The sequence below is a fragment of the Natator depressus genome, chromosome 4 (genome assembly GCF_965152275.1).
Source record: "Natator depressus isolate rNatDep1 chromosome 4, rNatDep2.hap1, whole genome shotgun sequence".
Taxonomy (NCBI): Eukaryota; Metazoa; Chordata; order Testudines; family Cheloniidae; genus Natator; species Natator depressus.
In genome coordinates, this window is record NC_134237.1 from 53,982,098 (window position 1) to 53,991,470 (window position 9,373).

The 9,373-nt window shown below is 42.7% G+C and overlaps 1 long non-coding RNA gene across 1 annotated transcript in view; it reads right to left on the reverse strand.

Annotated features, from left to right (window-relative positions):
- Positions 1 to 9,129, reverse strand: part of LOC141986447 (uncharacterized) — a 63,643-nt gene extending 54,514 nt beyond the window's left edge. The window contains exon 1 of the long non-coding RNA XR_012639283.1: positions 8,938 to 9,129. This is a non-coding gene — a long non-coding RNA (uncharacterized LOC141986447). The remainder of the gene's footprint in view (positions 1 to 8,937) is intronic.
- Between the last annotated feature and the right edge of the window lie 244 nt (positions 9,130 to 9,373).

Consider the following 9,373-nt stretch of genomic DNA (forward strand, 5'->3'; position numbering starts at 1 on the left):
ACCTATTACTTTAACAAGTCAGTTCTCAACTGGATTTCCTCACTCTCAGTGTTGAATGTGGTTTTTTATCTTTGCAAGGAAAGGAATTAATGGTGGGGAAATATGGGGTAAAAAAACCCTTGCCAAAAAAAAAAAAAAAGTATTTACAAACATCCATTTGAATAAAACCACAGGTTTGGTTTGATGGTATTTGGTTTTCCTCATTCATACAAGCAATTTTTTATTTCTTAGAATGTTTGCACAAAGTCACAGAGAGAGGATTCTGAATATTTGTGAGAATATGTATTTGGATGAGTATTCACACTGGAGCATTCATAGTATCATCTTTAAAGTTCTTTTGCGGTTTGGGAGTTGGTAGATATATGAAATCTTACTACGTATAGGATGGGACTTATTGTTTAACAATACAGCATGGTAGGGACTGTTCCCAAAACCCAAGGCCAGACACTAGGTATTAATGCAGTTAATGAGAAAAGAAGGGTATGACAGTAACTTTTGCAGGTGGACCATGAAACCCCTTTGTTCTGGAAGAGGTGCAATGAAATAAGTTAGACAGGAAGTGTCAGAATCTTTTGTAACTACGACCACATACATCCGCACACTGACTTGCTGTAAATTTTACAAGAGTTAGGAATTTCTGTTAATGCATCTCTTGCCCCCAGTCATATTTTTATGTCAGGGATCTACACAGATAGCCAAAATAATATTGTCCTTATGGAAAAGAAGAAACAGGTTTAATCAAGCCTAGGACATTTTATCTTCTACTCTCTTTCCCTAAAGTGCTTCCATCCTGTCCTTGAAGAAATCAAAGCCTCAGTGAGGTTTTCAGGATCTCCTCCTGCTTATAAAGCTTTACTCATTTAGTTAGGGAGTAGAAACAATTAAGTTCTGAAGGAATTTTGAATTGAAGGATTCCAAAAAAGAATTAGGCAATTTTATGGACCGTGAGACTATCCATAGTTACATTAGACAGGATCTATTTTAGGTGGAATCTAAAGCCTTATTGCTTCAGGGCATAAGCCAACCACTAACTACTTGGAGTTTGGAAGAAGCTTCCTCTATGGGCAGGTATTCCATAAATCAACCATGGGATTTCTTGCTTCCTCTGAGAGTCTGTCAGGGACAGGGTATCAGACTAGATAGCCCACTGATCTAATCCAGTAGATCAGTTCCTATGTATTAAATCAATAAATCTGCCTTGATGGAGTCTTTCTAATTCCTGAAGGGGAAAAAACCACCCAAAACAACAACAAACCCCACCCCCACCCCTCTTAAAGAGTGAGCACTTAATAGTATTCAGTCATTACCAAGTAAATTCCAGGCTTCCTTCTTGGACACTACACTCTGCCAGTTTCTCCTGCCTTACAGCTCATCACCTTCTCTTGGTAATTATTCCATGTCTTTGTTCCACATCTTCTCCCTCTGCCAGGAGCAGATACTTCATTGTAATGCAACAAGCAGCCTCATTCTCCTCTTTCAAATGATTCATCTTTGAAGTTATTTCAAGGGTAAGAGCTCAGGCCTGTGAGCATGTTCGTGGTGCCCGTGGAATATTCTTCTCTTCCTTCGCTCCAGCCTACACTGCTCTCATCTCTCTTTTGCCTCCACTTCCCACAAAATGTAAGTTTCTCTTCATTCCCCTTACCCTGCGTTACCAAGCTAGTGGTTTTGGGGTGGGAGGCAATCAGAAGAGAAGAAGTGGCTGGTCAGGATCTGGGGGCCTCACTGGGAAGTGAAGTCCAGACTGGGTGCTTCCTTCCTGGCGTTAGGGAAATATGATAAGAAGAGCTGTTTTCAAAATACTCTCTTCTCATATGAGCTAAAAGCACAGAGCAGACACATTCTAAGTCAGTTTTGCTTTGGAAAGAACACCACATGGGATGGTTTGGATCTAGCATTTGACTCTGAACTCTTGCAGAATTCAGGGACTTGTATCTCATTGAGAAGTGCAAGAAAAAGGTTCACAGCAATTGTACCTTATCATGGCCAAATCTAGGGAAAGAATCTTAAAAAAACCAAACCAAGGGAGTGTCATCTTCTTGTCATATTAATACATTCATCCTCTGTGGCAAAGAATGAAGGCAACTGCCAACAACATTAGTGCTTTGCTTTTCGCCAGAATGGCAGATACTTATTTTTCTAAAAGCCACTTAAATCAATGATGGAATGAACTGCAAATCTGCAAAACATTAAAGCCACCCTGATTCTGCTCTAAAAATATTATGTATATTCACTATCAAGAGCTGTACAATCAACTTTGATTCAACTACTATTATGTTTCAGTCTCTTTCAAATAAAAACAATATTTTCTATCAGAATTTGCTCTTACTGTTACAACTTTGAATTCATGTCCTACTACATGATAAACTACCACCAAACTCCCAAGAAAGCCAAACTATTAGAGGTGGATGAAAAATGTGGACTTGAAAATATTCCAACCAAAACCAGGATCCTATTTTAGGGAAAATTTGTGAACATTTTCACATTTTTTGAACAGCTCTGTAAATTATGTCTATTAAATGATTAAATATAGAGTATGAGCTTAGAGTACAGCTTAGTACAAAACTGGGAAAATACCATCTAAATGTAAACTGGCCTTTACATTTCTTAAGAGACATATATGCTAACACCTAGAATGAGTTACCAATACTGAGTGTCAGTTCATTCCAGCTGCTTAGGTATGTGGCAGTGAAATGACCCAGGAACAAGAAAAATACACACATTGGTTCTGCAGTATGCACTAAATAATCTGAAGCAGGGGGCAGCAATACCAGTTAAAACTTGCAAGATTCCACAATCTTGCAAGGGTACCTTAAAAAAAAAATTAGGAAAGTACAGAGAATGTACTGATCACACTTTTAGAGTGATGGGGAAAAAAATTAGAGGTTTTAAATTCACACCAACACATTATTTCAATCTGGTTACAGCAACAAGAAAACCCACGCAATCTTTGTTTGGTTAATAACATCAACTGACAATCACAATGAGTCAAAATCATCGGACACCCAGATATAACAAACAGTACTAAGTAGGTTATATTCTAATATGAGATGTTATTTGCTGCTGGTAAATGGCAGGTTCAAACCATCTCTCTTAACCCATCACATAGCACAGCCTCCTAGAGCCATACTTAGATTCAAATTAATAATGCCGGTGGAAAAATATCTGACGGCTAGCTTTTGCTGTAGGCACTCACTGTTATGCACATAATAGGGTGTGTACAGTGGCTGTGTAGTAACTGAGTCCCCAGATGACTCAAGTCAGAATGTTTCCTGGGAGTACCCAGCCAGGGCGCACCCAGTGCACCAGTTTCAAGAGAGTGAAGCCATGCTCCCCTTGCTCCTCTGTGCCCAGCCAGCTACTTTAGTGGGTGTGTGTGTTTGTCAGAGAGAGGAGGATGGATCTGTGTCCTTGCCTTCATCCTACCTCTGACAGGAACTTACCACCTGTGGAAGTGCCAGAAAGAAGTCCCCCCTGAGGTCTAGCATTCCATTTCCTGCGCAAAGACAAGAGGGAGGAGGGAAGCTCCTTGCGTCTTCCTCTCCCATGTAGTCATGCTGGACTGATCCTGGCCTTACACTTTTGTGATAATTGATGTAGTATTAAGAAAAGTACCCCAATGAATTAAAACTAGCAAATCTAAATACTAGTGTTTTATGAATCAGGATGATCAAATCACGCCTACAAATTTTCCCCCAAAAGTGAACCAAACGAAGCCTTTAGAAAGGTTCAGCTGGTTTATTTAATAATTATTTTTCATTTTCACACACTTCTTGTCTATAACTTAATTGGAAGCAGAAAGAACTTCACATCTTTCAAGGGAGTCTGCTCAAGTTTCCTGCCCCCATATTTCACATTCTAGGGGTTTGGATAGTTTAGAGAAGCATCCAGTATTTTAGGTTTGGGTTGCTTTTTGGGTGTACAGAAGTAAATGCAAAGGACACACTTTCTGTTCATAGCAGAGGAAGCTGATCCATTACATTTTTTAAGTCTCTTACTCACAAAAAATAATAGCACATACCATTCTAGACGCTGAGTTACACAGTGGTTGTGTGTGTGTGTGTGTAGGGGAGCGGGGAGGGACACAGCAGGGGACTAAAATGCTAAGAATATCAGTGCACCAGATGAGATGTCAGTGGAATAGAAAGTCATCACAGGATAATGGTCTCCTGCTGCTAAATAAAGGCCAAGGAAAAGCAGATGTTGACTTAAAGCAATGAAGTTTATTTTCAAAGCAGAAGACACTGATCCTGTCACAGTATTTACTATACTAAACCACTTTTATAGAATCATTCACTTTCTCTGATAGACATTTATGCACCTGGGCCACTACTGAGTGGCTGTATTCTTATTGGAAGACAGATTTACCATGCCCTAGAACTAATCAGAAACCAGTTCAGTGCAAGCTTTTTAAAAACAAGATTGAACTTTTCTGGATAAGCAGCTTTCTGATTGAAGTTTTATAGTTCTGAAACATGTTACTAAGTTATGGTTGGCCCAGATTTAGTACATTTAAAATTCAAAGTGTTGCTATACAGTACATGGGGGGGGGGGGGAACAGGTGTTGGGCTGGGGAAATTACTATTGGAAAAAAATGGTCATTTCTGTTTTTAGGGCTCATGAAAGACTGACATCTTGGGTGGAATCCTGGTCCACTGAAGTCAATGGGAGTTTTGCACTGACATCAGTGGGGCCAGGATTCCACCCATTGACTTCAATGGGGCAAGGCTTTCACCCTTTGTGTTTGTCCACACAGCAAAGCCAGAGGCTGTTATTACCATATGGAAATGTTTGCCCCCATGCTGTCCCCACAATGTGCTCAATTTTATTTTGGATAAACTAGCTGTGTGGGTGAGCTGGTGTTTCCTCCCACACATTCTATGGCCTCAGGCAAGTCCTTCAGGGTTAGATTCAAGAAACTTCCGGCATGGTGACGCTCAGCATCCCTATACCGAACTTTTAGGCACCTAGAACATCACTGGGATTCACAAAGCCTGAGTTTGGTGCTCAGGCTCCCTGTACAATGAATAGGGAAAGATATAGGGTCCTCTGAGTGGGATTTACGAAAGCCAGCATGCTAGAAAACGCCATGCCTCAGCTAGCCAATGGGAGATGCCAAGCCTAACTCTGAAGGGGGAGAAGGGATTTGAACAGGAGAAGGCTCTAACCAATGAGCTAAGAGAGATTCTTATGGGGGACTCTCTCAATATCTCCTGTTGAAGCAGTTCCACTGTGGCTAAATGAAAAGAATCACTGGGCAAAGAGGGAGGGAGCAAGAGCCAGCACGTAAATGTCACTGTAGACTGATGGTTAGAGCACTTACTGGGGAGGTGGGAAGTTTTACTGCAAACCTTTATGTGCTGAGTGAGTTTAGGCACCTACACTATTCAGTGGGAGCTGTGTGGAAGTTTTGTGAATCCCACTGGGGCCCGATTCTGGGATTTAGGTGCCTAAAATGGCAGTTTGGTGCTTAAGTCCTTTTGTGAATCTAGTCCCTTAATCTCTTGGGTCTTCAGTTCCTCACTTGTGAAGTGGGGGTGGTAATGCTGCCTTTCCTTCAGCCTTTGTCTCTTGTGTATTTGGACTGCAAGCTTGCCAAGGCAGAGACAGTCCCGTACAGTATGTTTCTACAGTGCCTAATATTCTGAACCCCAGACCTAAGTTGATGCTTTTAAGAACTACTGTAACACAATTGATTATTATTAATAATACTCAGCAATCCAGACCACCAAAAATACATCACTCCAGTGCACTGTTCTCTTCACTGGTTTCCTGCTGAACACCAAGCTAAATTAAAAGTCTCAGTTATCTTCAAAACCATGGACTTGGCACAGGTTACCGGAGAGATCATGATAACTCAAAGTAAAGTGACCTCCCATGACAATGGAAGAACAGAACTTTTAAACTCAAGAGCACAAGAGACTGGTCTCTCAGCAACAGTAACTACACCAATGGGAGAAGCTCTCCTGTCAGTGTAAGTAGTGTCTTCACTAAGCGCTAGACCTGTGCATCTGCATCTGCAATTACTGTAGGTGTAGGGGAAGCTCTTAGACTCAGCATTGCAGCACCAAGTATTTAGATGCTTTGCTCCCTAGTGGAACCTACAGCCCAAGTTATGCACTTTGAATCCCTATACAATGCATGGGGAGAATTAGGTGCCTAAGAAATGAGCATGTTGAGTGGGTAGCATTTCTCCTGGCCAATGCAAAATGCCAACGAGCTGATCCACTTTGTATTAAATATGTCAATAGTTATTGGAGCAGGGACTGGAACCTTGGTCTCCCAGGTGAGTGCCCTAACTACTGGGCTATAGAGTCACTCTCTCTCTCTAGCCCAGTGAATATTTAAGGAATGCATACAACGAGGAGGAAGAGATTCAGGAGAGATTCATCAGGAGAGATTGAGTGACACCCAATTCCAGAATGCCTTAACCATCAGGTTATAGGGTACTCACCTGGGAGGTGGGAGACTACCTAGGTTCAAATCTCAGCTTTGAATCAGGCAGAGTGGTGATTTGAGCCTGGGTCTCCTACATCCCAGGTGAGTGCTCTAAGCACTGGGCTACAAAGTATAAAGGGGACAGTAGTGCAAGTAGAATTCCTTTCTTACCAGTATGCTGCACCAGCTAAAGGAGAGGCACATGACTTCACCACGTGACCCCCCCCCACACGTGACTCAACACATGACCCCACCCCATCCTCAGTCCAGGGTCCCATGCTGTCCCCCTCCCCATGATCCATCCCACGTTACCTGAGCGGGGGAGGGCTCTGTCCTCCTCCCGCTGTGCCGGAGACTTCTGAACCGCAGGGCTCTCTGGAACCACAGCAGCAAAAGAAACAGAATGTGGGGCCGCCAGGCGGTCCCACGCCAACAGCTCCTCCAGCTGTACTGTCCCCCTCTGCCCCCAGCCCTTCCACACAGCTGAGTCTCCTGAGTCCTGTCCAGGGTCTGTACAGCAGCCCTGCCAGAGGACATGGCTGGGTGGGGGGCGAATAGGATGACCAGATAGCAAGTGTAAAAAAATCGGGACGGGGGTGGGAGGATAAGAAGTGCCTATATAAGAAAAAGCCCCCAAAATTGGGACTGCCCCTATAAAATCGGGACATCTGGTCACCCTAGGGGTGAAGCTAGGAGCAGTACAGCTGCACCAGAGAAGCTGCTTGCATGGGGGTTCTGCTCCTTTTGCCGGTGCAGTTCCCAGGAGAGCCCTGAACCACAGGGCTCTCCCGGGAACTGCAGCGGTGAAAGGAGCAGAACATGGGGCCACCGGGTGGCCCCACACCAGCAGCTCCTTCGGCACGGCTGTACCAGTACTGCCCCCAGTCCTGTCCTCTGGCGGGGCTGCCTACAGACCCCAGACAGGAGACGCAAGACACAGCTGCATGGAAGGGCTGGGGGTCGTACAGCCACACCAGAGGAGCTGCTGACGTGGGTCTGCCTGACAGCCCTATGTTCTTCTCCTCCTTTGTCTTTCCAGTACTGGCTATAAATATCTTACTGGTACGGCATACCGGACCGTAGCACCCTGCTTGCACCACTGAAAGGGGGGTACGCAGTGGTGGCACTGCCTCCTCCTCAGCTGTTTTGTGTGGGGCCCAATCTGGTAGGCAGCCTTTAAGCACACTTACTGGATCAGGCCCTGCAGGCACAATAGGAGGGGTAATGCCTACTTGGAGGATTGTGCCAGGGCTAGGCATCTAGAAGCTCAGTGGTGTCTGTACTCAGGTGGTTGTGAGCGTGCCCAGTGGCAGAAGTTTACTGTTGGAAACTTATGCCTAGGGAATTTAGGCACCTTCAGGGTTAGGCAGCAGCTGACCAGGGGTTTTGAGGATCTACATTTTGGACTTAGGCACCTAAATGGTCAGTTAGGTGCCTAAATCCCTTTGTGGCTCTAGCCCTAAGTGATTTAGGGGCCCAAATCCCATTTTCAAAATGGATTTAGGCATGTAGGCACCTAGGTCTAAATGTGTAACAGGAGCATAGGCTTTTAGCTGCCCTAGTCACTTTTGAAAATAGGACTTAGGCACTTTTGAATACTTACCCCTAGCCTTCTCTTAATAACTGCCAATGTTTGGTATAATAAAACTTTTCTTGCATTCTAACTAATACGTTAATTTGTCAAATAATTCAGTAGCACTATCAGGCAAACCAGGCAGGATTTTTTTCCATTTTGAGAATTTTTAGTATTTTGACTATCTTCTTACTAAATTAAACATAATCAACTGTTCTGTAATTCTACTTGTTTCCAATTTCTTCCCACAATCAAAGCATGGCTTCAGTACCCTAGGCAATTAACATACCTTTATTTATAGATATATAGATAGATCAGAATTGCATGAGGTCTAAAAATCAGACTTTGTGTAATTAAGAATACATATAATGATGACAGACCTTGTTGGAAGACATAGCCATAACATCACCTCTGTAAATCACAGCTCTAAGTGGGAAGAAAATAGCCACTACTCAACCAAAATAGCAACTATAGGGTTGATTATGGCCATAAATGACATTTTCAAACACTATTGTCTTTGTCTACTCAAGGTAGACTTAAATACTGAGTGGTATTTTAAAATAAATAAATTAAAATGTGGAAGCTAATGCATCTGATAAACATAACCTATTTTCCTAGTCTAGACAGGGCCTTTATCTCCCTGTGCTTTGGTTCACCATCTGTAAAATGGGGAATAAAGATACTTCTGGTCTCCCACCCTGTGTCTATTTAGACTGTAAACTCTGTAGGGCAAGCAATCTATGTGTTTGTACGGTGCCCAGCACAGAGGGGCACTAATCTTGGTTTGGGCTTCTAGGTGCTAAAGTAATGCAAATAAACGAAACAGAAATAAGAATTACAGTGTTGCAAAAGTCTCTGTTAATCTAGGTGTATAGTTTTGTACTATTCCTAAAGAAATATACATAAAAATCCATTGTATCACTCACATTACTTCGGTGATCTATTTACATGGGGAAGCACTTCACATTGTTCTTTAGTCAGTCTGTGGGTAGAAGGTGTCTCAAAACTTCAGAGATAAAACAACCAAAATAAAGAACACAGCCATTTTGCTGAAAAATAATAGGTGAATTATCAAAGCCAACAATAATCCCACCAGAAAGTAAAAAAGACATTGAACTGGCAGTTAAGCTAGCTATTAGACAAAGGGCAACTAGAAATTACTACAAGTTAGAAATTACTTGACTTTAAATATTAACACACTACAACCGCATAACAAGGGACAGAAAGGAGAGCAGAGGGGACCTGTATGGGGGCAATGGGATCAATCTATAATGAAATGAACATTCCTTTTGAGTAATACTTACTCACACAAATAGTCACTTTACACTCATGGATGGCTGAACATCTGAGTGTCTTGGGCTC